A 25,413-nucleotide genomic window follows, 5' to 3' on the forward strand; every position below is an offset into this window, starting at 1 on the left:
CAACAAGAAAATAGTGATATTGTTTTCACACAATCTTCCCCATTCAAAACATGCTGATGCTTGTTGAAGTCTGGGGGTTTGAGTACATAAGAGTAAAACTACAAGTTCCGGAATGCAATGTGTTGTATGTAAAATATCAGGCATGACACATATCACAATATATTTCTATGTCGCTTTCAATTTACTCAGATTTCTTGTTTTGACCTACTTCCCCATTCCTGTGTAAACCACGCATGACACAACACAATGCAAATAGTGTAGACATTTACAAAAAACAATTGAAAAAAATGAATCAGCAGCTTAACCTAAAATAACTAAGGACCTTTTAGGTGGAACACGAAAAATAAGGGAACTTTAGAGAATGTAGCATTCGGTCAGAGTTGCTGACTTTGGTTCGAGTATCTGCATCAATTTTGCAGTCAGTGATTTCAGCGGCTCTGTCTTTGAACGCACTTCCGGTGGTGCCGGAAGTGACGTCACATGCCTGCGCCGGCCAACGTTTGTGGGAACACGCTAAAATACAGGATATCAATGAGGTCCGAGACAAGGAGAATAATGGCATTAATTTACACTTTCTATTACAGCTTATATACTACTTCAAGCTCTAGTCTCACCAGTCCTTGTTGCGTGAGTTTCTACAAGGTAAATTCATCAGCGCTAAGTTGTTTTCTCGTCGAGCGTATCCAGTAATGCGATTGTGGGACACCGTACTTTTCTTTGTTTTCGGGATTGATTCCAGTTTCAAAATACTGTTTAAAATCTGAAGCATTCTCGTGCATTGTTTAATATTGGCTACAATGTAATTAGAGGCTAACTTGGGAACGTACTTTTAGAAGCTCAATAAATGTTTACCTTTCTGAAAAGTCGGGCGCTGCATTTGGTCCTTTAAAAAGTACCCATTACAGTTCGTCACAGGTTGAGCTGTTCTATTTACTTGGTCGCACACACTTTATAACATCGGCTGCTACAAACTTGAACAGTTGCTGACTGGTATCCGTATTTGTCCACGGGTAACACAGTATTGTGTGTCTTTCACTTTTTCAACCTTTATTTTCTGAAAACAGCTGTACTGTCCAAAGGAGATTGTGTGATAACTCTCAATGCCTACACAGGGCAAACCTGCCCTTGCTACCAAGTTTATAGGCAGCCTTGCTCTTCCCCACACAAACGATCATCGAAATGGAGTGCTGTGGCTTTTTCCAGGTCCTGTCTTGCAGTCGCTATTTGCAGCACAACCTTCTGGTATTAGCATGTTTCTCAACTGGCACGGGCTGTGCCCTCGGCAAAGCTCCTACTCCTGGATTGTGGCTTCAGCACTGCAAACAACAAACTGGTGAGCAACGGTGGCAAAACAGTTTATGATTTTCTATTCATTCCGTTATGCTGGTACCTAAATATTTAGTGAGCTGTGTGGAGCCCTTTTATTGGGCTGATGTAATAAATTACACAGAGGGCTTAGCACCTTGCTCCATACTCGAGACCTTTGCCTCAAAAATATGCTATTTTCCAGTCTTGCCGGGGACAGTAGGGCGAAGCGGCAGTCACCAGTTCCTGGCTATTGCTGCAGCCCCAGGTACGTTTTCACAAAATAAACCAGACAGCTGTTTGTATCTCCTAATCTTTGCCATGAAGTAATTAAAATGCCAATGTGTGCCAAAACACTTGGTTAAAAGTGTGAATGGTCCAGTGATTTAAAAAAAGTGTTGGAATATTTTTAGATTTGTACACAGTAAATATAGATCCTTTTTACATGTGTGAGCTCAACTTACTGTTCCTCATCTTCATATTTTGTTTGCGCTTTCTGTTCATGTCTGTTAAGCAACTTGTTTTAAAGATATAGTTGAGGCCACTGGAATATTGTGATTTTTTTTTTCTGCTACTTTGTTTGCTGCATAAGTATGGATTTGCCACATAATCCATAATCTTCCACAAGGGTTGTAAATTTTTACCAAAACATTTTCTTCTAGCTCAAGCAGTTCAAATGTTACTAAGAACATAGTCAGTTCTGTTGCCACACAATAGATAAGCCCTTTGCAAAGATTGAAGGCCACCTTTCTGTTGCTGATTGCTGCATTTGACAACAAACAAGTACTAATAATCTGAAACCTTTGCTCAGATAGTGCTACCATCTATAAAGTGACAAAATAATGAGATATTACAAAATGTGCTGCATTATGCCACGTAACTTGGATTTTCTTATCGCAAAACTTTGTCCTTCCCACGACTTAATTCCAGTGGCCCGAGGTATAGTATGCTTTGAAATATACAGGTTCACATGAATAGATAAGCCCATGAAACTTCTGAAAATGTCTTGTACATAAAAATAAAAAAATGTAGAGCCCGCCCATAATTTACCTTTACTTAGCATTGGCTGGCTCCCACGTCACTTTTGTTTCCTTGCTTAGTGGTGGTCAGCTCCTCCTTCTTCCTACTGGGCTTCAAGTCTTCATCCTGCAGTGGAGCCTGGCAGTTACTGTCTACAAGACATTCTTCTGTTCACTAAATGCGGAGCCCTAAGTACTCAATTGTGACCAATTCATGACGCAGAGAGTGCCCAAATACAACAGGTTTCAATCAATCAATCAATCACTGCATTTGTAAAGCACGCTACATACCCACGAGGGTCTCAAGGCGCTGGGGAGGGGGGTGCTACTAGTTGAAGAGCCAGGTCTTGAGGAGTCTTCTGAAGGCCAGAAGGTCCTGGGTCTGTCGTAGGATGATGGGGAGAGTGTTCCAGGTCTTGGCGGCGAGGTAGGAGAAGGATCTGCCGCCACCAGTGGTTTTTTGGATGCGGGGGACTGTGGCGAGGGCGAGGTTGGCTGAGCGGAGGCTTCGGGTGGGGGTGTGGAAGCTGAGTCGGTTGTTGAGGTAGGTGGGTCCGGTGTTGTGCAGTGCTTTGTGTGCGTGGATCAGGAGCTTGAAGGTGATCCTTTTGTTGACGGGGAGCCACTGCAGGCCTCTCAGGTGGAGTGTGATGTGGCTGCGGCGGGGGACATCGACGATGAGTCGGGCCGAGTCGTTCTGGATGCGTTGGAGTCGTCTAAGGAGCTTGTTTGTAATTCCTGAGTAGAGGGTGTTCCCGTAGTCGAGTCTGTTGGTGATGAGGGCCTGGGTAACAGTTTTTCTCGTGTCGAGGAGGATCCATTTGAAGATCCTGCTGAGCATACGGAGGGTGTTGAAGCAGGAGGCGGAGACGGTGTTGACTTGCCTGGTCATGGAGAGAGTGGAGTCGAGGATGACCCCCAGGTTGCGTGCGTGGTCCGTGGGTTCCAGGGCTGTGCCTAGTGACGTGGGCCACCAAGAGTCGTCCCAGGCTGATGGGGTGGGTCCGAGAATGAGGACCTCCGTCTTGTCTGAGTTCAGCTTCAGTCTGCTGTCCTTCATCCAGTCCGCTACGGCCTTCATTCCTCGGTGGAGGTTAGCTTTGGCGGTGTGGGGAACTTCAGTGAGGGATATGATCAGCTGGGTGTCGTCAGCGTAGGAGATGATATTGAGGTTGTGTTGTCGTGCGACGTGGGCGGGGGGAGCCATGTAGATATTGAACAGTGTCGGGCTGAGGGAGGATCCCTGTGGGATGCCGCAGATGATCTCGGTGGTTTTAGAGCAGGGTGCGGTGGCAGACCGTGTCAAAGGCTGCTGATAGGTCCAGGAGGATGAGGGCGGCTGTTTCTCCTTTGTCCATCAGGGTCCGGATGTCGTCAGTGGTGGCGATGAGGACGGTCTTGGTGCTGTGGTTACTGTGAAAACCGGATTGGGAAGGGTCCAGGATGTTGTTGACTTCGAGGTAGCGGGTCAGCTGTTTGTTGACAATCTTCTCGGTCACTTTTGCCGGGAAAGGGAGCAGGGAGATGGGCAGGAAGTTCTTGAGGTCCTTGGGGTCCGCTTTAGGCTTCTTCAGAAGGGCGTTGATCTCGGCGTGCTTCCAGCTTTCTGGGAAGGTTGCTGTTTCGAAGGAACAGTTGATTGTTTTCCGGAGGTGGGACGCGATGGCTGCGCTGGCTTTGTTGAAGACGTGGTGAGGGCAGGGGTCCGATGGGGATCCGGAGTGGATGGAGTTCATGGTTTTGATGGTGTCTTCGTCGCTGACGCTGGACCAGACGGTCAGGCGGCTGGTGCGAGTGGTAGTCGCAGGGGTGGTGGACTCGGTGGTGGGTGCGGGGGGGTCGGGGTTGAAGCTGTCATGGATGTCGGTGATCTTGCGGTGGAAGAAGGTGGCCAGGGAGTCGCACAGGTCTTGAGATGGCGGGATGTCGTTGGTGATGGAGCTGGGGTTGGAGAGTTCTTTCACGATGCTGAAGAGCTCTTTGGTGTTGTGTGCGTTGTTGTCTAGGCGGTCCTTGAAGGCGGTCTTCTTGGCGGTCCTGATGAGTTGGTGATGTCTGCGGATGGCGCTCTTGAGGGCTGTGTGGTTGTCTGGTGTTCGGTCGTGGAGCCATTTCTTCTCCAGCTTCCCACAGGTGTGCTTGGAGATCCGGAGGTCCTCGGTGAACCAGGCGGCTTTCTTGTTGGTGTGGTTGGTTGTAAAGGTCTTGAGAGGGGCGAGGTTTGGCCACCTCTGTAGTGATAGGATACACACAGGGACTTCTTTCAGTAGCACCTGAGACTGCACGAAAGTGCTCAGAGGCTCTAAAAGCCCCCTGCACATCTTCAGTCATGAATCTCATATATAGCATCATATAGCAGTAGGTTGGGGACAGTGGCATTAATCATAAGCCTGTCGTAACAGTGGGCGTCCTGACCCAGGACATTGGCCAGTGGTTATAGTGCTATCACAAATAATACAGATGAGAGCTGGCAGCTCCTACCAACCGCATAACAGAATTGAAACCACCAGTTTTCATTCATGCCATCAGGTTTATGTACTGCAAGTCCATTTGATGAAGCCACTTCCGCAGTTGGACAGAACTGTTATTGGGTTTAAAAAAAAAAAAAAAATTCAACTCTTTATTATTTATCAGTACATTTCTCGTTGACACTTAGGGAACCATAACATTATGACAGTTTTTTGGTAATAATTTAGGTTCCCAGTAGCACTCTATCCTCCTCTGCAAGGGAACACATATTTTGTCATGTAAGACAAAGAGAAATTAGTGATTTTTCCTTGGTGTATTATGTCAGCACCCTGAATGGTAGTATCCAAAATCATCATTTCTTTGTGTTGTGTTATTTTATTAATCACACAGTTACTCTGGAACTTCAGGAAAGTGAGTTATTGTGATGGAAACAGGTTTATGGTGTTGTGAATTCACTTCCTGACAAGATTCAGGGTCAAAGGTGATAACATATTTTTCTGTGAGGTCACTGAAATTAAAAGGTGTTGAATACTGCTTCCACTACCGATGGCATTTTGGCGATTCAAAATCCACTGCACAGTGGTGAGCAGCAGGAACAGTGGGTATAGGTGTGGAAGGGAGGCACAGGAGGCATGGAGAGAGAACTAGTGGCAGGGAGAAATAATGAAAATGGACTGGCAAGAAACAGCAAGGTGAGGCAGAGTAATCATAGGACGATCTTGAGACATCAAGGCATTAAAGCTCAATTGAAATATTAATTTAATTGCTTCATATAAATTGATACAGCTGGGATCAATTTTGGGGTGATACAGAGTATGGGTTTTGTATTGTGCCTGCACGTTATGCTTCTAAACACAGCAGACTTCAGTGAACTCTGCGTTGTGCAGCACTAGAGTATTGAGGTAAGAAAGTGGAGGTCCAGGGCTCCACTCTGATGCCAGACGTGCACAGGAAATGGCCTGTGTGCAGAAGTGCCCCAGCACTGCATGCATTACTTTAGTTTCTTTTTTGCATGAGCGAGATGTCAACCCACCTCCACAGTAATTGACACCATAAGCATCTATGCAGTATTACCTCAAGAGTCCTGGCACCTGTAAAATGTATAGCTTGAAAGCTGTGGTAAAGTTCATCTAAAAGACTTCAAAGAAACTTCTTCTCAGCTGCATCATTTTGAAGGCAGACGAGCCATGCATGTGTGTACCAACAACGTGACTCAGCTGCTTTTTTTCTTTTTAGTTACTGATCTGTGTTAGATTGTTAAAAAGGCAAAATCAATCAAAAATGTTTTTTTTAAAGTATTGGGGAGGGGCAACAGAGGGGGGGGCAAAGCAATGGAGGAAGGAGGATGAGCAGGCAGAAGTACGATGGGAAGCATAAGTGGGGGGGGCAACACAGGGGGATGCAAGCGGAAGCAAAATAGGGTAGTTCAGGAAATTTGTGTGGAAGGGCGATAGCTACATATGCACTACACTGTTCACACTTGCTGTCCACTGTGTGCATCCACTCTCTACCCTGTACATATGTCCTCTGCATCCACTCTTCAAAATATACATACACTCTCTGACACTCACATGAATTGTCCACCCTTTGTCTGCCCTCCATCCACAAGATGCACTCTCTACCCTATTCATGCACACCCTGTACACACACTCTCCATCCTGTATTTTCATTCTCTGTTGTCTACACTCTTGTGTTCTTCACACCCACACAACAAATGCAGTGCAGGCTCTACCCTGTAGATCCACTCTCAATGGTCTACGTCCTCTCTCTACATTGCACATCTACTCTCCTAACCATCTCATCAGGCTGCATAGCTGCTTTTATCCTCATTATCTGCTTAACCTTGTACTCTTGGTGTCAGCCCTATACCTACCCTCTCTATGCTGAATATCCACTTTCTAAACTTTCTCTTCACTTCCATATGTGGTCTTCACATGCACTTTCAACAATACATCTATTGTCCACTCTCTAAATCTGTTCTCCACCCTTCACATCCATTCAGAGCCATCTGCATCCACTATCCAAGTCTCACCTCAACTCTCCATGTACTTCTGCTATCTACATCCTATCCTTCCTCTCCTCAAGCACTACCTTAACTCTCCACTCTATACATTTGCTTCTTACGTTAGATTGCTCATCCATAATACTCTCCAGCCTATGCATTTGACCTCTAAATGTACTTGCACTGTGCCCTCCACATTCTGTACTCTTCCCTCCAACATCTGCATGCCAACCTGTGTATATGGCCACCACATTCCTCAAGTTCGCAGTTGCTCTCTTGTCAACCTTTGCTCCCTGCATCATACAGCCACTCTGCACTGTACATCCACTCCACTCCCTGCCCTGTACATGCACTCTACAACCTGCACTTGCCCGTTTTATCCTGTCCAAATGCTCTCCATTTCTAAGATGCACTCTCCATGTTATACACCCACTTTGTTCCACATGTATTCTCCATACCCATTTTCCTTGCAATGTAGGCACTACCATCTCTCTCCACCCTATTCACCTGCAGTCCACCTCCACTTTCCAAACCCCTTAACCACACAGTATATCAGCTCTCCACCATGATCATCTACTTCACACTGTACCTCTGCTCATCTGACTACTAACTGTGCTCCCCTCTGTATCAGCTGTCCACCCTCTAAATAATTTAAATTGACCTACCATATGCAGCCTCTACGATCCATGTCTGCTCCTTTCCCTCCATTGTGCATTCATTGTCCCTCTCTATTTCCACCCTCTAAATGTGTTCTCCATCCTATACATCCACTGTAACCCCTCTCTTATCAATTCTCTAAGTCCCACCTCTGCTGTCCATCATGTACATTGGCTCGCCATGTGCAAGATCGATTTCCTCCATCCTCTCTCTTCCCCCATCCTCTCTCTGCAAACCATATCTTCACTGCAATACATAGGCTCTTGTCCCTCTACTTCCTACACCAACACCGTACATTGGCTCTCCACCCTTGTCATACATAAACACTCTGCTTGACATATACACTCTTCACCCAGCACATTTAACCCCTACATCTGCTCTTATATAGTTCTCAGCACATGCCCTCTCCAACCTCCAGTTGTGCTTGCCACTCTGTACAAAACTCATTAGCTTCCAAATATGTTTTATACCCTCCCTGTTATCTTTCTACTCATTACTTGCTATCTTCACCATTTACATTCTCGGTACCCAGTAGTTCCCTTTCCACCCTCCTCATGCTGTTTCTACTATGCACATGTACCCTCTTCCTTCTATATGTCTGCCCATGAGTCACATCCTTCTGTCTATATTGGCTGTACAGACTCTACATCCATTTTTCACCCTATACACCTGCATTATACAGCTCGCATCTACCATCTATGTGGCATTGCCACTGTTCATATCTGCTCATCACATTAACTTACTATACGTTTTATATCAGCTTTGACACCTGCTCATCCACTCTCCTTCAGATATCTCCACTCCACATGCGTGCTACATTCTGTACATGCACTCCCCACATTCACTTTTGTTTGCATGTTTGATCTCTACTATCCACATGTGTATTCTACCCAGCACTTGCACTGCTAGTTTATACACATTGTTCACCCACTGTATCCAGTAGAAGTGTGAAGTGGAGAAGTGTGGCTCAATGGTTAGAGCAGCAGACCCTGAAGCAGAGATCTGGCTCAAGACCAGGGTTCAAGTCCTGCTTTGGCAGGTCTTGGGCTCAATTCCCCTTGACCAGATAATTCTCGCCTCGGTGCCTAATCTAATTCATGGGTCCCACTCTGCAACTCTGGGCAATAGCTTGCTTAATCTCCACAACAGCCCCAACAGTGCTTGGATGCCTGGCTTCACCCTGGGGGTGCTCAGGAGTGGGCACCTCACAGGGAAAAGGCAGGAGGGGTTCCATAGCGGTATGAGTACAGCGCCTTGATACCCTAACGGGTGAGTAGTGCGCTATACAAGTGCTAATTTACATTTTACATTTACGCTATATACATCTGTTGTTTACCTCGCATATCTGATCTAAGCTTTCTGCATCCACTCTCCAAGTTTCATGTCCTCTCTGAATCCTGTACATCTGTTCTCGACGAGCCACTCCAAACACCACTTCTACTCTCCATGCAGTACATCCACCTTTACACCACCTTATCTGTTAAATACTAAACTCACCGACTCCTAGCCCTTTTCATTCTCTCTCCCCATTACAACTGATAGTAATAGCATTTAAGTTCCCTCTTTGTGAACTTTCTAACCTTTAAATTTACCCTCTACATCCACTCTTTCCCACTATATCAGCTTTCCATCTTCACTAAACATCCATTGACACTCCACTTTTGCTCACCTATAGCTTCCAAAATAACTCTATATTTATCTCTTGAAACTGCTGTATAGCTGCTAGCTCCCACTTCAGATCTGATCTTCAGTTATGCTCTTCGCAGGAGCTCTCCTTATCCACTTTCAGCATCCACTATGTCTTGGGCTCTTTACATGCACTCTTCACATCTCCTATCCAAATCTGCTCTGCACAACACATTTCACACACCATATTCTTACTCTTCCGTCCTGTGCTCTACTGTTCTACCATCCACAAACAGGACTCAACACTTGACGTATGTGGCCTTAGCATGATATTCTTACACCTGCAGTCCCATGCTTCCCCCCACTACGTTAGTATCTTCTCTCCGCAGTCAGCCTTTGCTTTCTACATAGACTTTCCACATGAATATCCTCTTACACTGTGTAGTTGCAGAGTTCAATATCCATTTACCCTTAAAGCCCATTCTTAGTCACAACAAAAATTGTACCACTTCCAACTGTGATTTAGAACACTTCTCATTGCTTGCCTTACTAACTGTCACACATGTAACTGCCACTACTTACAACTCCACAGTCCATTACCCACACTAACTTATAGTACTCAATCATCAAAAGCAACTGAAACCATAGACTTATAAATACAGCACAACTTAAACCGCTCTCACAAGCACTTGCCAACAGATAATTATAATACCTCTTGGGACACCCTGTACTCTTTGACTACCACTGATATCAGTTATTCAAACTTCATTTGTCATAACATTATTCATAGGAAAGAGCCATTGTAAAGACCACCGTTTTCCACATTGCTCACACCTACTCAGTACTCACATTGTACCAGTCACCTACACAACATCATAAACGTGCAAACCCATACACACCAAAGCCATTCACAATAAAACTCTCAGGTGTCACCCTACTGCATAGATTATATTGCCCACTCACCCAACTCAGAACTCATATGAAGTCCACTCACAATACTTAGTAACACTCTCTCATCCTTAAATCCTCATGTGCTGCTCTACGCCTCTGTGAAATTAACATAATAGTTTCAATTTAGAGAAAATAAATGATACTATGCATCACAGAAACCTGCTGCAAATCCCTTTAAAATAGGAATGATGTATGAAAATGTGATTTTTCTGTTATTTCTAAATGTATGGTATATCAGTTAGTAGTTGCTGTGATATAGTTGCTGTGAAATTTTATTAGAATTGTAGTATTACCACTACATTGTGTCTGGATGATGTTTGATATACACTAATTGTTACACCTGCAGTCCCATGCCTCCCCCCCCAACTACATGTTAATATCTTTTTGCTTACTAGTATATTCCATTGCTATTCAAGTCTACAGGAACTACTGTGGGAGGGAAACCTATCAATCACAAAAAGTGACAGTGACGCAAACATCATGGGAATCATGTCGTAGTAACCTATTCAGAAGCACTTGGGGCGCTAAAGTAATAAAGTGACATCCAGAAGTGGTCATAAAATAATTTTGAAGTAGTACAAAGAAATCCTGAACTAATCGTGAAGTCCTCATGGAGTAATCTAACCCATCCCCTAGGTGTCGTGGAATCACCATGAAGTAATCTGCTCTTACCCCGTAGTTGTCATGGAGTCATCATGAAGTAATCTGCACTCATCCCCTAGCTGTCATTGAGTCATCTTTAAGTAATCTGCTGTCATTCTTTTGTTGTCATGGAGTCATCTTGAAGTAATCTGCTGTCATCCTCTCGTTGTCATGGAGTCATCATGAAGTAATCTGCACTCAGCACCTAGCTGTCATGGAGTCATCCTGTAGTCTTTAAAGATAATCACACATTTTTCAACGAAGTAATCAGAAGGCCATCCTGTAGTAGTTACTGTGATGACTGTGGAGGATCTTCCTTTTTGACTTGGGCTCTGGATGTATTAATTATTAAGCTGGGGACACCATATATCTAGGTCTACATTTTGCTGTACGGATATCTACTTCACTGCATCAAGATTCCTACAGAAGAGTTCAAGGGTTATTCAGTGTCACAAGAAACAAGGTCACAAAATTCAGGGATCACTACAGACTGAACGCTGTGTAAACTGCAGACTGCACATAGTGAATTTCATTATACAGCACATTCGACGTATTTACTGTTGTGGCTTATTGCGGGTCAGTATTAGTGATTTTTTAAAAGTATTTAGACATTGCCAATGCTGCGAGTTTGTATCAATCACATTATTCAACTTTAAAAACGTTACGAATTGAATTTCACTCTATGGGGCATATTTATACTCCATTTGCGCTGAATTTGCGTCGTTTTTTTCGACGCAAATTCGGCGCAAAACTAACGCCATATTTATACTTTGGCGTTAGACGCGTCTAGCGCCAAAGTATGAGGATAGAGCGTCATTTTTTTGCGTGAACGCCTTCCTTGTGTTAATGAGATGCAAGGTAGGCGTTCCCGTCTAAAAAAATGACTGCGACGCAAATGCGTCGTATTTATACTCCCGGGCAAAAATCACGCCCGGGAGTGGGCGGGGCAAAAAACCCCGCATTTGCGCCGGATTTTAGCGCCTGGGTCAGGGCAGGCGTTAAGGGACCTGCGGGCTCAAAATGAGCCCACAGCTGCCCTCCCATGCCCCCAGGGACCCCCCCTGCCACCCTTGCCCACCCCAGGAGGACACCCAAGGATGGAGGGACCCATCCCAGGGACATTCAGGTAAGTTCAGGTAAGTATAATTTTTTATATTTTTTATATATTTTTTTTGGCATAGGGGGGCCTGATTTGTGCCCCCCTACATGCCTCAATGCCGAATTACCATGCCCAGGGGACATGAGTCCCCCTGGGCATGGCCATTGGGCAAGGGGGCATGACTCCTGTCTTTACTAAGACAGGAGTCATGTAAATGGCGTCTGGGCGTCGTTAAAAATGGCGCAAATCGGGTGGAGGCGATTTTTTGGCGTCAACCTGACTTGCACCATTTTAAGACGCCCTAACGCCATTTTCCCCAACGCCGGCGCTGCCTGGTGTACGTGGTTTTTTTCCACGCACACCAGGCAGCGCCGGTCTGCTAGCGCCGGCTAACGCCATTCAATAAATACGGCGCCCGCATGGCGCTTCAGAATGGCGTTAGCCGGCGCAAAACTTTTTGACGCTAAACTGCGTTAGCGCAGTTTAGCGTCAAAAAGTATAAATACTGGCCTATGTATTTCCATTATCTTCAGGAGATTCCATCAATGTAGAGACGAGACAGACTCCACTGAACTTTAAAACCAACTTCCCTTGGAAACTGACGTCTTTGTTTAGTTGTCATGCTATGTGAGCAAGGCCTATCTCCAATTGAATCAATGTAGAACAGGTTGTGGCGGCCATTTTGCCTCTGGTTTTCAGTATTTTACAGTGCTTAATTTGTAAATAAAGAGGTGTCGGTGCTCAAAGCCCTTCTCTTAAACACCAGGCTGCTGTAATTAAATATGCCAGCACTGAATACTGAGGCAGCGTACTCCTGAAGCCGTCTCAGGCCTCTTCAATCCATTTACGGCCACCGCTGCCCTTTCAGCTCATCCTGCAACTTTCTACTTTCTCCCTCAATGACGCTTTTACGTTTTTCCTTCTTCCGTCTTTCCCATATATGTCTTTTGCTACAGCAAATTCTTGAGGCATAAGAATAAGCCCTGGCCCTCACAAATAAGTGCCAGTGCTCAGCACCGGAAACAACAAGCACAAATTAAGCACTGGTATTACAACAGCGGCGAACATGCCATTCTTGTCTGTGTCAGTTTCCAAATTTCCATCGGCAACAGGCACGCACATGCTTGTCTCTTTCTTCCTTTCATCACTGACACGCACTCCCATCATAGTTTTTACATCGGTGACAGGCACACCAGGTAATTTAACCTGCACTTTTCCATTTCTCTGCAATTCGCATGCCTTAAAAGATAACTTGTGCTATTACTGAGGGACTATTTATTCACAGAACGCTTAAACTCACACATTTCTGCAAGTAGGAAAGTAGGAGTTTTGCAACTTATCACCAGCATTTGCAAAAAACGTCCTTTTCAAACAATTTCTGTGTCTGTACCATCTAAATTTCACTATGCAAAATGTAACCGGCCACCTTTCTTTCTCACTTCTCCAGGTGAACCACCTATTTTGTGGTCTAAATAGAAGAAAATATTCTTAGATTACTCTAGAGTTTGTTGGACTAGTATTTCAAGTGAAAGAACACCTTCCCATTTGTTACACTGTTTGGGCAGTGAAGGTCAGGAGGTATTTGAAAATCTTCCAGATTTAGGTGATGAAAGTGCAGATTTGAATGAATTTGAAATGTGTCTGAAAAAGTTAGATTTACACTACCTTCCGAAGGTTAGTACTATACTTGAGAGATACCACTTTGGAATGGGAGAACAGAGATCTAATGAAAGAGTGGAAGAGTATGTGACATGCTCAAGAAAATTATCTTCCACCTGTAAATTTGGTCCTACCTTTGAGAAACGCATCAGAGATTAATTCATATTGAGATGTCGCAGTAATAAAATCAGATATGAATAGGGGGTGAAGGATGAACCTCCTTTACATGGGGTAGTTTCCTTTGCAAAACATGTTGAACGCACGTTAGCTTATGTGGAAAAATTGGAGAAGACTAAAAATGTTTCTGTCAGTAAAGTAAATGTAAAAGGAGATGAGAGCAAGATTAAAGATGATGATAAGGGTGACAACAAAGGTTCACAAAATCAACCTGCCAAATTCAAGAATGGTGTATGTTACAGATGTGGGAATACAGGGCATTTTGCCTCATTCAAAAAATGTCCTGCGTTGAATGTCCTATGCAAAATTTGTAACCAAAAGGGTAATTTTGCCAAGCGCTGTAGGTCGTCCAAAGCACTACTCAAGAACCTATGGAATTTTTAGACAACTGTATATTGACTGTATTCACTGTTGATGAGTCTGAAAAACATCCCAAGGATCTAGTGGTTATAGAAGATTTAAAAGCTGAAACATTGATTGTGGTGCATGGCTCAAGTTAATTTCAAATGACTTGTTTTGAAAAAGAACTCAGTGACAAAATCAATTTGAAGGAACCTGATAGTGTGCCAGGAGCTTATGGTGGGCAAACAATACATCTTAGAGAGTATTTTGAATCTGAGATTAACTTCAAAATGAAATCTATTGATGGAAAGATTTTTGTTCCAGTGAAAGGAGACAGTATGTTAAGTTGGCCACATCAAAGAGACTTAGGGATCATATTCGGTACGAACTCTCCCACTCCTGTAATGATCAAAGAAGAGGATATTAAAAGATTACAGTTAGATAATGTACAAGAACTTAAGATTCAAGAAGAGGATCATGCTGTCAAGTTTTGTGATGAATTCCCTGAAGCCTTTAGTGAACAAAATGGATTGCTTGAGAGGGTATATACACCAAATAAAATTAAAGCATGAAGCTCGGCCAGTTGTTGTGAAATACACTCTATTCACATTTCAATGAGGGATGCTGTAGAGAGTAAAATTAAGAAATTGTGTAGCGAGGGGGCGATTGAACCTGTTGAGAGTTCAGAATGGGTTGAACCCATGGCGGTTGTGCTGAACCATTCTGTCGAGATCTGGTGGTGTGTAAATCTAAGAGCTCTCAACAGACGTGTAATAAGTGATCACTTCCCTCTTCCCAACATATCTGAGATGGTCTCACTTCCACATGGTGTTAAGTACTTCACTACCTTGGACTTAACCGCTGGTTATCATCAGATCAAACTACATCCTGACTCCAAAGACTACACCACATTCATTACAGCCCTTAGGACTTATCATTTTGTGCAGATGCACTTTGGATTAGTATCAGCAGTTGCTGTTTTTCAGCTTGTCATGTACCGGCTGTTTGGAAGCATGTGGGGTATCAAATGTTTCCAAGACGATATTTTAATCTATGGTTACACTAAGCAAGTACATAATGAGAGAGTCAAAGACTTTCTGAGAAAATTGAGAAACAGTGGTTAACCCTCAAGTTGAGTAAGTGCTCTTTTGGGAAAACTGAAATTGTGTATTTAGGCCGCTGAATAAATGCTGAGGCCCCATCCCAAAAAGGACCTAGGGGCCAATGTAATGAATTTACATAGTCCTGAAAATAAGGATGATTTGTTGTCATTCTTAGGTATGGTGGAGTTTCATGCAAAATATTTGCCAAATTTCGCTTCGAAAACACTTGAGATGAGAACATTGCTAAAAAAAAAGGGGTTGAGTTTGTGTGGGGTGAATGCGAGAGAGAATTTTCAAGTTTTAAAAAAGAATTAGTTGAAGCTGACAATTTAGGTTGTATTGATCCCACCAAGGAATGTGTCATAAGGGCAGATGCTTGCACAAAAAGTCTTGGTGCGTATTGATGCAAAGGAAAGGAACAGAAACTGATCTTAGGCCTATTGCATATATTTCCAGGTCATTACGGGGAGACAAAGAGAAATATTCCACGAATTAGAGAGAAGCTTTGAGTGTATTCTGGTCAGTCAAGAGATTTAAGAATTTTGTATGGGGGAGAAAATTTGCCATATATACTGATCACAAACCACTGCTTGAAATGCTTACTAAGAAAGGACTAGATATATATCCATGATGATTTGTAAATGGATTGCGGGTCTTCAGGATTTTTGTTTTTAGTGTGTATTATGTTCCTGGACCATGCAATAAAATTGCAGATTGCTTTTCAAGACTCAGTTCTGTGGTTGAAAAGGAGCTTCAGGAAGAGGTGGAAGAAAGGAAAGTGAGTAGTATATCGGAAGGTTGTGTGTCACAGGAGGAATGGATCAAGGCTGTTGCTGGAGATCTAACATTACAACAAGTGAGTGAAGGGCTACACAAAGGGGGGAAATCGAAAATGAAAAATGATCACATGATAAGAAGTTACTGGAAAGTGAAAGATGAATTGTCAGTAGGCCCAGGCATAGAACTCCGCTTCACTGGGAGAGTTTGAGGAATTCGGGCACTTCTTGGAGTATAGCGGAGTTCCCAAATTCTGCACTCCGGCATGGAGTGGAGTTTGTTTGCACTTACAAGATTGGGTTTTGGCGCTCTCTCGCAACCTGCTAGCGTTTGCGGTCAAGACTTCACTTTCGCTCTCACTGCTTCGGGCCATGCCAGCAGCCAAAACCGCCGCCCGTGAGCGCAAACTAATTTCTGGAGGAGATTTTCTACTCTAGATGCCACTAAATCTAGTCAAAACCAGATTTTTGACTATAAATCTAGTCAAAAAGAGAAGAAGAATGGACCCTGAAATTTGTATTTCAGATTGAGAAGCCTTTTTTTATCAAACAGGAAGGAAGTGCGTCAAGTCTCCAGCCTACTGTTCCCGTCCAGAAGGCTCCTCCCAGTGCTTTGTCCATCTCCTGGTCACTCTTCACTTGGATTTCGAGGTGGCAGGTTCACTCCCATTGTCTCCTGGATATACCTGTGGATTTAAGGACTTTGTTTTTGTTGAATCACACACGTAAGTTAAAAAACTATTGTAGAAGGTTGTTGTTTCTTTGCTTGGACATGCACCAGTATTTCTTTGTACTTTAATTAGATTTTTACATTTTATAGTGATGGGTGGCATGGAGTTTTAGTATAGGTCTAGTTGTTGTTTATTTTGCATCTAATAGATTTTACTCCTTCTGCAAAGGAAAATGTTTGCACAGCTCAGTAACTTTTCTACATGTTTGTAACATTTGCAATATTATTTTAGTATGTAGCCTAGATTTCCAAAGGGCCATCTAGCCATTAGGAGCCAGCACTTGTCGTCATCAGTGTATGAAATAAATGTTTCAGTGGTATATGTTTTTAAAACTTTATTTAGGGCATGAATGGCATTGGATTTATTAAAAATGTTGACTATTGTTTGCATTTCATGTTTTGTTACAAAAAGTGTATATGTTCTGTTAATATTTGATGGTATAGGTGGATGTAAGTTGTTGTGAAATTTTTATAGCTCAGTTAATTTTCATGTTTTGCATTACCGAATTAATGTTGGTCACTTTTCTTCAGTGTTACCATGACCATGCCTCTTTATGCACAGTGTTTCTGTGTATGTCTGTGTTTGTCATCGTCCTCCATTTCTCTTTGTTCTCCATGCAGTGTGGCCAGGGGCCACTTTCTGTCCATAGGCTTGCATGTTTTCTTTGTTCTCCATGCCTCCTTATTCGCAGTTGTTCTATGACCATGTGACTTGCGGCCATTTTGTTCATCCAGCTAGTGTCCTTTTGCCATATGCTTGCATGTGTTCTTTGTTCCACATGCTTCCTTGTTTGCAGTTCTTGTTTGACCATGTGGCTTGCAGCCATTTTGTTTATCCAGACAGTGTCCCTTCGCCATAGGCTTGCATGTGTTCTTTGTACCCCATGCCTCCTTGCTCCTTGTTGTTTGACCATGTGGCTGGTGGCCATTTTGTCCATTAAGCCAGTGTCCCTTTGCCATTGGCTTGCATGTGTTCTTTGTACGCCATGCCTCCTTGCTCCTTGTTGTTTGACCATGTGGCTGGTGGCCATTTTATCCATTAAGCCAGTGTCCCTTTGCCATTGGCTTGCATGTATTCTTTGTACCCCATGCCTCTTTGCTCCTTGTTGTTTGACCATGTGGCTGGTGGCCAGTTTGTCCATCCAGCCAGTGTCCCTTTGCCATAGGCTTGCATGTGTTCTTTGTTCCCCATGCCTCCTTGCTGTTGTTCTTTGACCATGTGACTGTCTGGCAGCCAGTTTGTCCATTCAGCCAGTGTCCCTTTATCATAGGCTTGCATGTGCCCTTTGTTTGCCATGCCTCCTTGCTCCTTGTTGTTGTTGTTTGACCATGTGGCTGGCTGGCAGCCATTTTGTCCATCCAGCAAGTGTCCATTTACCATAGGCGTGCTTGTGTTCCTTGTTTGTCATGCCTCCTTGCTGTTGTTGTTTGATCAACCTAATCCCAAGACCACATCTGTCAGTGAGGAAGCCACTGCAATCATGGCGACGCCGATAAGCAGTGACATTGAATTGGATTTATCCCTTTCGCAAAGTAGTACCCAATCGTTTCAGGAAACACAGCAAGGTGGCCAGCAGCCAGAAATAGTAGATCTTCCCAGAGTTGGAGCAGAATAGGAGGTTGTGCTTCCTGCCGAGCAAGAACCTCTTCTTTTGGAATCAATAGCCCCCAGATCTCCAGCAAGAAAAAGAAAGGGTACTACTCCCTGCAGAATCCGGGAGATGCAAGGAGAGGAAAGGGAAAAGAAAAGTTCCAGAAAGCCTTAGAATCATGGAAGTGTATGATGATGTGGAAGATGATGACAATGAGCCCGTCATTATGGAAGCTGGCACAGAGGAGTCCGACATTACTATCCAACCTGCTCCATGAGATGTGGCACAGGTAGCATTGCTAGCTCCCATATTTGTAAGGCCCGGGCAGAGACCTGCACCAACGCGTACCTCAGTAGAAGTATGCACTGCAGAGGAAACCAACACACCCACCTACCTCTAGTTCTTCTTCAAGCATTGGCCCAAAAAGAAAGTACTCTTTCCCAGTTTGGGACTTTTTTACGATTAGCAAACAGGAGGAGAACATTGCCATATGCTTCATTTTCCACACAAGTGTTCAGCGAAGTAAGCCTGGTTTACGTTATGGTACTGGAGGCTAGCCGACCCATATGAAGAAACATCACGCAATCCAGTGGGAGGAGCACCTTAAAAAATGGCTGAACGTGGTTGTGGTGGTGAAGGTGGGAGAGCCAGGAAGCATCGGCTACAACTCATCAAATCACAGTGAAAGGTGATGAAGAAGAGGGTGACATCCTCACACAAAACAGCCCTTTCCACAGCAGTGCACCAGAATCATCCGCCTCAGTGACCTCACAATGGCACAGGAAGATTCAGAGTCAGATTGAGACACCATGGAATATGGTTACTGCACTATGACGCGCATTGAGTCTACCACCACCTACATCTCAAAAGTCGCCTGTGTCAGTGGCCCCACAAAAGAAGAAAATCAAGGCTACAATTACAGTCATATTTAGGCAGGAAGGGTCCTATGACCACAACCACCCAATGGCACATTTGTACAATGGGAAGCTGGCAAAAATGTTTGCGCTGGGCCTCTTCCCTTTTTCTCTTGTGGAAGGATTGGGATTCTTAGAGTTTGTGGCAGCCATCTGCCCAAAAAGGAAGGTTCCAAGTTGGACCTATTTTGCCAGAATTGCTGTTCCGGTGCTGCATCACGATGTGCTGCAATTGGTTGGACAAGTTTTGCATCAACGTTGTGTCCACACTATCCACCTGACGACAGACAGGTGGACCAGTTGTCAGGTGACTGATTACATGCGCATCACTGCACACTGAGGTGGTCATTATGACATTGGCAGTGAATGTTAAAGTGGCGGTAATACCGCCAACAGGCTGGTGATAATTACCGCCAAATTATGACCCTGGTGGTGATACCTCTGGCTCGATTGTCTCTGGTGGGGAGTGTAAAATCACAGTTTCTGAAGTGGGGAACATGCTCAATGGTTCTGGAGGGGGCTCCTTGCCCAATTGTCCCTGGTGGGGAGTGTAAGGCCACAGTCTCTGAAGTGGGGAACATGCCCAGTGGGTCTGGATGGGGCTCCTTGCCCAATTAGCCCTGGTGGGTGGCCTACATGTCCTCTCCTGGAGGTGGGGGCTGCTGTGCCTCTGCTGGAAGTGAGGTCTCCTTGCCCACTGCTGGTGGAGGTGTTACCCTGGCTGCCTGTGCTGGAGGTGAGGGCTCCCTGCCCACTGCTGGTGGAGGGTGCCTCTTACCTCTCTTTGGTGGTGGAGTGGGATCCTTCCCTTTCTTGGGCAGTGGTGTGGGATCCTTCCCTTTCTTGGGTGGTGAAGTGGGATCCTTCCTTTTCTTGGGTGGTGGAGTGGGATCCTTCACTTTCCCGGGTGGTGGAGTAGGACCCTTCCATTTCTTGCCTCCATGACTAGGAGGTGCCTCTACTGTCCCCGTCTCTTGTCCCTTGGTTTTCACCACCCTTGTCCTCCCTTTCTGAGGCGGAGGTGTGCTCACAGTAGGAGTGGCAGCCATCACACTCTAGGGTCCCTTTGTGCCAGCCGCTGTTGATTTGATCGGAATGGTGGCAGACTGTTTGGCTGAGGTGCCGGGCTGGGTATTTGGGACCCTGCTCTTCCGGGCAGGACGGGGGGCAAGAGGTCATGATGGGCAAGGAAAAGCTTCTTAGTGATGTTGGGATGGGATGTGGGAGGAGGGATGGGAGTGGAGTTTGAGGGAGTGGTTGTCGGAGGTGTACATCTGCTGGACTTGGGTGCAGGTGCATTGGCAGTGTCCATGTGTGAGGTGGATGGCAGTTGGGAGTCTGAGTGTGTGCTTTTGTGTCTCTTAGGAGGGGGGATAGACAGGGTGGGAGAGGACACAGGGGACGCGTGGATGGATGTTGTGGAGGTGTCTGCAAATGCGGAGTGTGTGCTGCTTGATGTGGTGAAGGTGGTGGCGGCCGTTGATGCAGTGCATGCAGGTGTGAGTGCTTATGTGACGGTGAGGGAGGAGGGGGAGAAAGTAGATGTTGTTGTGTGTGCAACTGTCTGTTGTTTGTGTGAATGCCTGTGGCCTGAAGTGTGCTGCCTGTGTTTGACTGTGCTACTCTGGTCTGATGTTTTGTTTGCATGCTTGTCTGTATGTGTGCATGGGATGGGTTGGGGTTGAGTAGACTGGAACCGGGAAGTGGTAGTTGGAGGGGGGACGGTAGGAACAAGGACACTGTCTGCCATCAGAGAGGAGTTCAGAGACTGAAATGGTCTCTGTAGGGCCGCCAACCCACTGTGGATGACCTCCAGGTACGCATTGCATTGCTGCATCTGGGATGCCAGCCCTTGGATGGCATTCCATATGGTTGACTGCCCCACAGAAATGGATCTAAGGAGGTCAATAGCCTCCTCACTGAGGGCATCAGGGCTCACTGGGGCAGGGCCTGAGGTGCCTGGGGTGAAGGAGAGTGGACACAGGCAACCTGGTGGGGGGCTACTGGGAGGGCAATGCTGGTACGGGGGTGGCGGCTGTACTTGTAGCTGGGAGGGTTCCAGAGGTGTCCACCACCACCAGGGAGCTACCATCTGAGGAGTAATCAGAGTCAGTGTTGTCACCTGTCTCTGCCGTGGTGCTCCCCTCACCCTCCGTCCCACTGGTCCGCTCGGCGTCAGTGGACTCTGCCTCCTGGGTCCTGTGGGATGCAGCTCCATCAGTCGCCGTTGCCCCGGCTCCTCCGCCAGATGATGCTAATGCACACATGGACAGGATGACAGAAGAAAATAGGGGGTGGATAGAGAAAGGGAGCACTGGGTCAATTACAGCACCAACACAACAGATGGCATACATATTACCATCACACACAGGGATCAGGATTGATCACTATGCATCGCACTGGCATTCCATTCTTAGGTCCCCCACAAGATGAGAGCCAACCACCGCCAACTGCACCCCTCTTGGGACCCACTAAGCCCTGTCTGACCTGGAATGCCACCTAGCAAGATTACAAGATTTTGCTATACACCCATTTACCTTGAGCTGGGCCACGCAGCAGTGTTTGAGCTGCCATTAAGGGGTACCCACTAACTGAAACCCACCACCAGGATCCTATGCCAGCCAACAAACATGGTTGTTATGCTCACTGTACTTACCCCCTTGTGGCTGCTATGCTACCCTCAAGCGCCCATCCAGCTCTGGGTAGGCCACCGCCATTATACGGGCCATCAGGTGGGTCTGGGTCCCATGGGCATCCCACCCTCACTGGGAGGCCATCCCCAGCTGGGCTTCCGCGGTCTTCCGGGCCCAGCGTCTCGGGTCCTCCCACCTTTTCCTACAGTGGGTGCTCCACCTACCTACCACTGCGAATGAATAGGAGGAGGAGGCAAGACCCTGTGCACAGACCCCTTGTGGACTTGGCTACACTGGAGGAATGGCACATAATTATAACCTATAGACTGGACAGGTCCACAATCACAGACCTGTGTGCTCAATTGGAGCCTGATCTGATGTCAGCTATCCATCATCCCACTGGGATCCCCCCTCTTGTGCACGTTCTATCACTGCTCCATTTCCTGGTAACTGGTTCTTTCCAAGTGACAGTGGGCTTGACAGCAGGAATGTCACAGCCAATGATCTCAATTGTGCTGGTAAGGGTTTTGTCTGCCTTGGTCAAACAGTGTGCAGCTACATCGCTTTCCCCCAGGTGGAAGATTTGGCCAATGTGAAGGCGGGATTCTATGCAATGGGACATATACCAAATATTATTGGGGCGATTGACAGAACACATATTGCATTTGTCTCCCCCCCTGCGGGCCAATGAACAGGTGTTCAGGAATGGGAAGAGTTTCCACTCACTCAATATGCAAATGGTGTGCCTGGTGGACCAGTACATCTCCCACGTCGCTGCCAAGTATCCTGGGTCGGTGCATGACACCTTCGTCCTGAGGAATAGCGGCATCCTAAATGTGATGGCACAACTACAGAGGCACAGGGTGTGGTTAATAGGTGAGCCAGAGTCCCCACCCAATGTATGCAAGTGAGTGCCTTCAGGAATCATCCCCATACCATCCCCATACCATTGTGTAAGGGTAATGTTTGTCCCTCAATACTTGCATGTGACTCTGGCCACCCAAACTTACTGTGGCTCCTAACCGATGTGAGGAATGCCAGGACAGGGGCTGAGAACCGGTATAACGATGCACATGGGCAAACCAGGCGAATCATAGAACATACCTTCGGCCTCCTGAAGGCCAGGTTCAGATGCCTCCATCTGACAGGTGGATCCCTGTGCTACTCCCCTGCGAAAGTATGCCAGATAGTAGTAACATGTTGCATGTTGCACAACCTTGCCCTCAGATGAAATGTGCCTTATCTGCAGGAGGAGGAGATTGGAAATGCCCCTGTGGCAGCAGTGGATCCTGAGGACAGTGAGGATGAAGAGGCAGAGGATGAGGATGTGGACAACAGAACATCAGTTATACGTCAATACTTCCAATGACACACAGGTGAGACAGTGGAACTGACCATTCCACTAATTATTTATGTTTTCAGTGTGGCTGTAGCAGGATGGCATTCACTTCCTTTGCATCTCAGCTGATTGTCACCTATACCTTCTCATTTTGAAGATGTTGGTGTTAGAACAACTGCGTACTGATGAGAGACGACAGACAGATTCAGGTCATTATTTGTATGCTATCACAGTGTTCAGGTCATTTGCACAAGATGTGACTGTTTCCATAATTGCACATTTTCATCACATAAAACACTAGCCCTCGAGTTGTGTTCAAGGGTGTTTATTGTAGTGAAAGTTATGGACAGAAAAGTGCAATGGAATGGGGTGATGCTAGAGGTACGTCCAGGGTATTGGTCCAGACTGCTTGTAGCACAAGTCCAGTGTCCAAGGGGCCATAGGAAGGGGAGCAAAGGCAGTTCAAAGTGGACAAGATGACAGGGTAGGACACAAGGGGAACATTCAGGTAGGCCTTATTTTCTGGCGGTGGTCTTAGTCTTGGCTAGTGTCTCTGGCTTCTGTCTGGATCATAGGGAACGTTAGTGGGGTGGTTCACCTTCTGCAGGGGGAGGGGTGCAGGTGGCCTGTGAAATCGGTGGCAGTGCCTCATGTCCACTAGCCGTAGCAGATGTGGTGGGCTGTTCAGTTGATTGTCTAGTGGAAGGGGCCCACTGGTGTGCTGTCCATTCCCTCATGATGTTGGCCATATCAGCCAGCACCCCTGCTATGGAGACCATGGTGGTGTTGAGGACCTGCAAATCTTCCCTGATCTCCTGATGGTGTACCTCCTGGAGCCGCTTGTTCTCCTGCATGTTGTTAAGGATGTGGCCCATCTTGTCCTGGGATTGTTCGTAAGCCCCCAGGACATTATTGAGTGCCTCCTGAAGAGTTGGTTCCCTGGGCCTGTGCTCCCCCTGGGGCACAGCTGTCCTCCATGTGCCCTTGTCCCCCTGTGCCTGAGTCCCCTGAACGGCCTGCCCACTACCACTGACGCTAGGACCCCGACTGTCTTGGCTGTGAGGTGTGGACTGTGATCCCCGTACAGGTGGGCACACTGCTGATTGACGTGCCCTGGGGACAGAGATGTGGGGACATTGGGTGGGTGCTGCGTTGTTGGATACTGAGGGGGGAGGCTCTGTGGTGGACTGGGAGTGGTCTGGGGTGGCCAACTGACCAGTGGTCCCTTATGGGCCAGGTAGTTCATCCAGATCCAGAAGTCCAGAGTTACTCTCACCAATGGGGGCATCTTCTGTTGTGGGACTGCATAGTCATGGCACCTCCTCGCCACTGGGATTGACTGGGGCTCCTTTGGGGATGTAAGTGATGTATTATACTTCATGTCGGTGACATTTTGTTCCTCCCTAGCTTCCCCTATATCGTTGCTGTTGCGCTGCCACCTTTGTTTGTATACGGTGATATATTGTGGGATTGTTAGTTATCCATGCTGTGCATGCTTTGGTGATGGGTGTACATGCAGGGCTAGGAGGGCTGTGCATGCATTTTTTATGGCATGCAGGGCTTGGCATTGGGGTTAGTCACATGTGTAGGTGCTCTGTGTGGGATGGAGTGGAGTGATGGGAGTCAGGGTGAGGGGTGAGGTGGCATGCTGGTATGGGGGTGATAAGTAGCATATATTAACTCACCAGTGTCCTGTCCTCCGGCTACTCTAGTGAGTCCCTCAGGATTGCCAAGACTTGCTCCTCCCATGCTGTGAGCTGTGGGGGAGTAGGAAGGGGTCCTCTGAATGGCGAGCTGGTGACTTGCTGCCACTGAATGTACCTTCTCCTATAGGTCATTCCACCTCTTCCTGATGTCGTCCCTTGTTCTTGGATGCTGTCCCATGGCGTTCACCCTTTCCACGATTCTCTGCCATAGCTCCATCATCCTGGCAATGTATATATGCTGTACCTGTGCTCCAAACAGCTGTGACTCTACCCTGACTATTTCTTCCACGTGACCCGCAACTCCTCATCTTTGAAACGGGGGTGCCTTAGTGGGGACATGGGTTTTGTGTGGTGTGTGTTGTGCAGAGGGTGTTGAGTAATGTGGTGGGTTGTGGGATGTGGGGTGCGTGGCGGATGAATGGGTGTTTGTGGTGTGTGTGTAGTTGGCTCTGTAATTTGTGTGGGTAGCTATTGCAGTCTTTTTGTGTTGGCAAAGGGTTATGGGTAATGTGGGTGAGTGTTTTATAGTGCTGTGGGTGGGTGGGTGTGGTGTGTGTATCAGTGTCAGGTATGTGATTTTAATTTTGTCCATTGTTGTGGTGTTTTCTATTTAGGTGGGCATTCTGACTGCGCCATTGTGTCCCGCGAATGGTCTACTGCCGTTGATTGTCC

At 46.2% G+C, this 25,413-nt stretch overlaps 1 long non-coding RNA gene across 1 annotated transcript in view; it reads left to right on the forward strand.

Moving 5' to 3' along the window:
* Positions 1 to 488: 488 nt before the first annotated feature.
* Positions 489 to 25,413, forward strand: part of LOC138258744 (uncharacterized) — a 73,105-nt gene continuing 48,180 nt past the window's right edge. The window contains exons 1-2 of the long non-coding RNA XR_011198541.1: positions 489 to 642; positions 1,204 to 1,333. This is a non-coding gene — a long non-coding RNA (uncharacterized lncRNA). The remainder of the gene's footprint in view (positions 643 to 1,203; positions 1,334 to 25,413) is intronic.

The sequence above is a fragment of the Pleurodeles waltl genome, chromosome 9, assembly GCF_031143425.1.
Source record: "Pleurodeles waltl isolate 20211129_DDA chromosome 9, aPleWal1.hap1.20221129, whole genome shotgun sequence".
Classification (NCBI taxonomy): Eukaryota; Metazoa; Chordata; class Amphibia; order Caudata; family Salamandridae; genus Pleurodeles; species Pleurodeles waltl.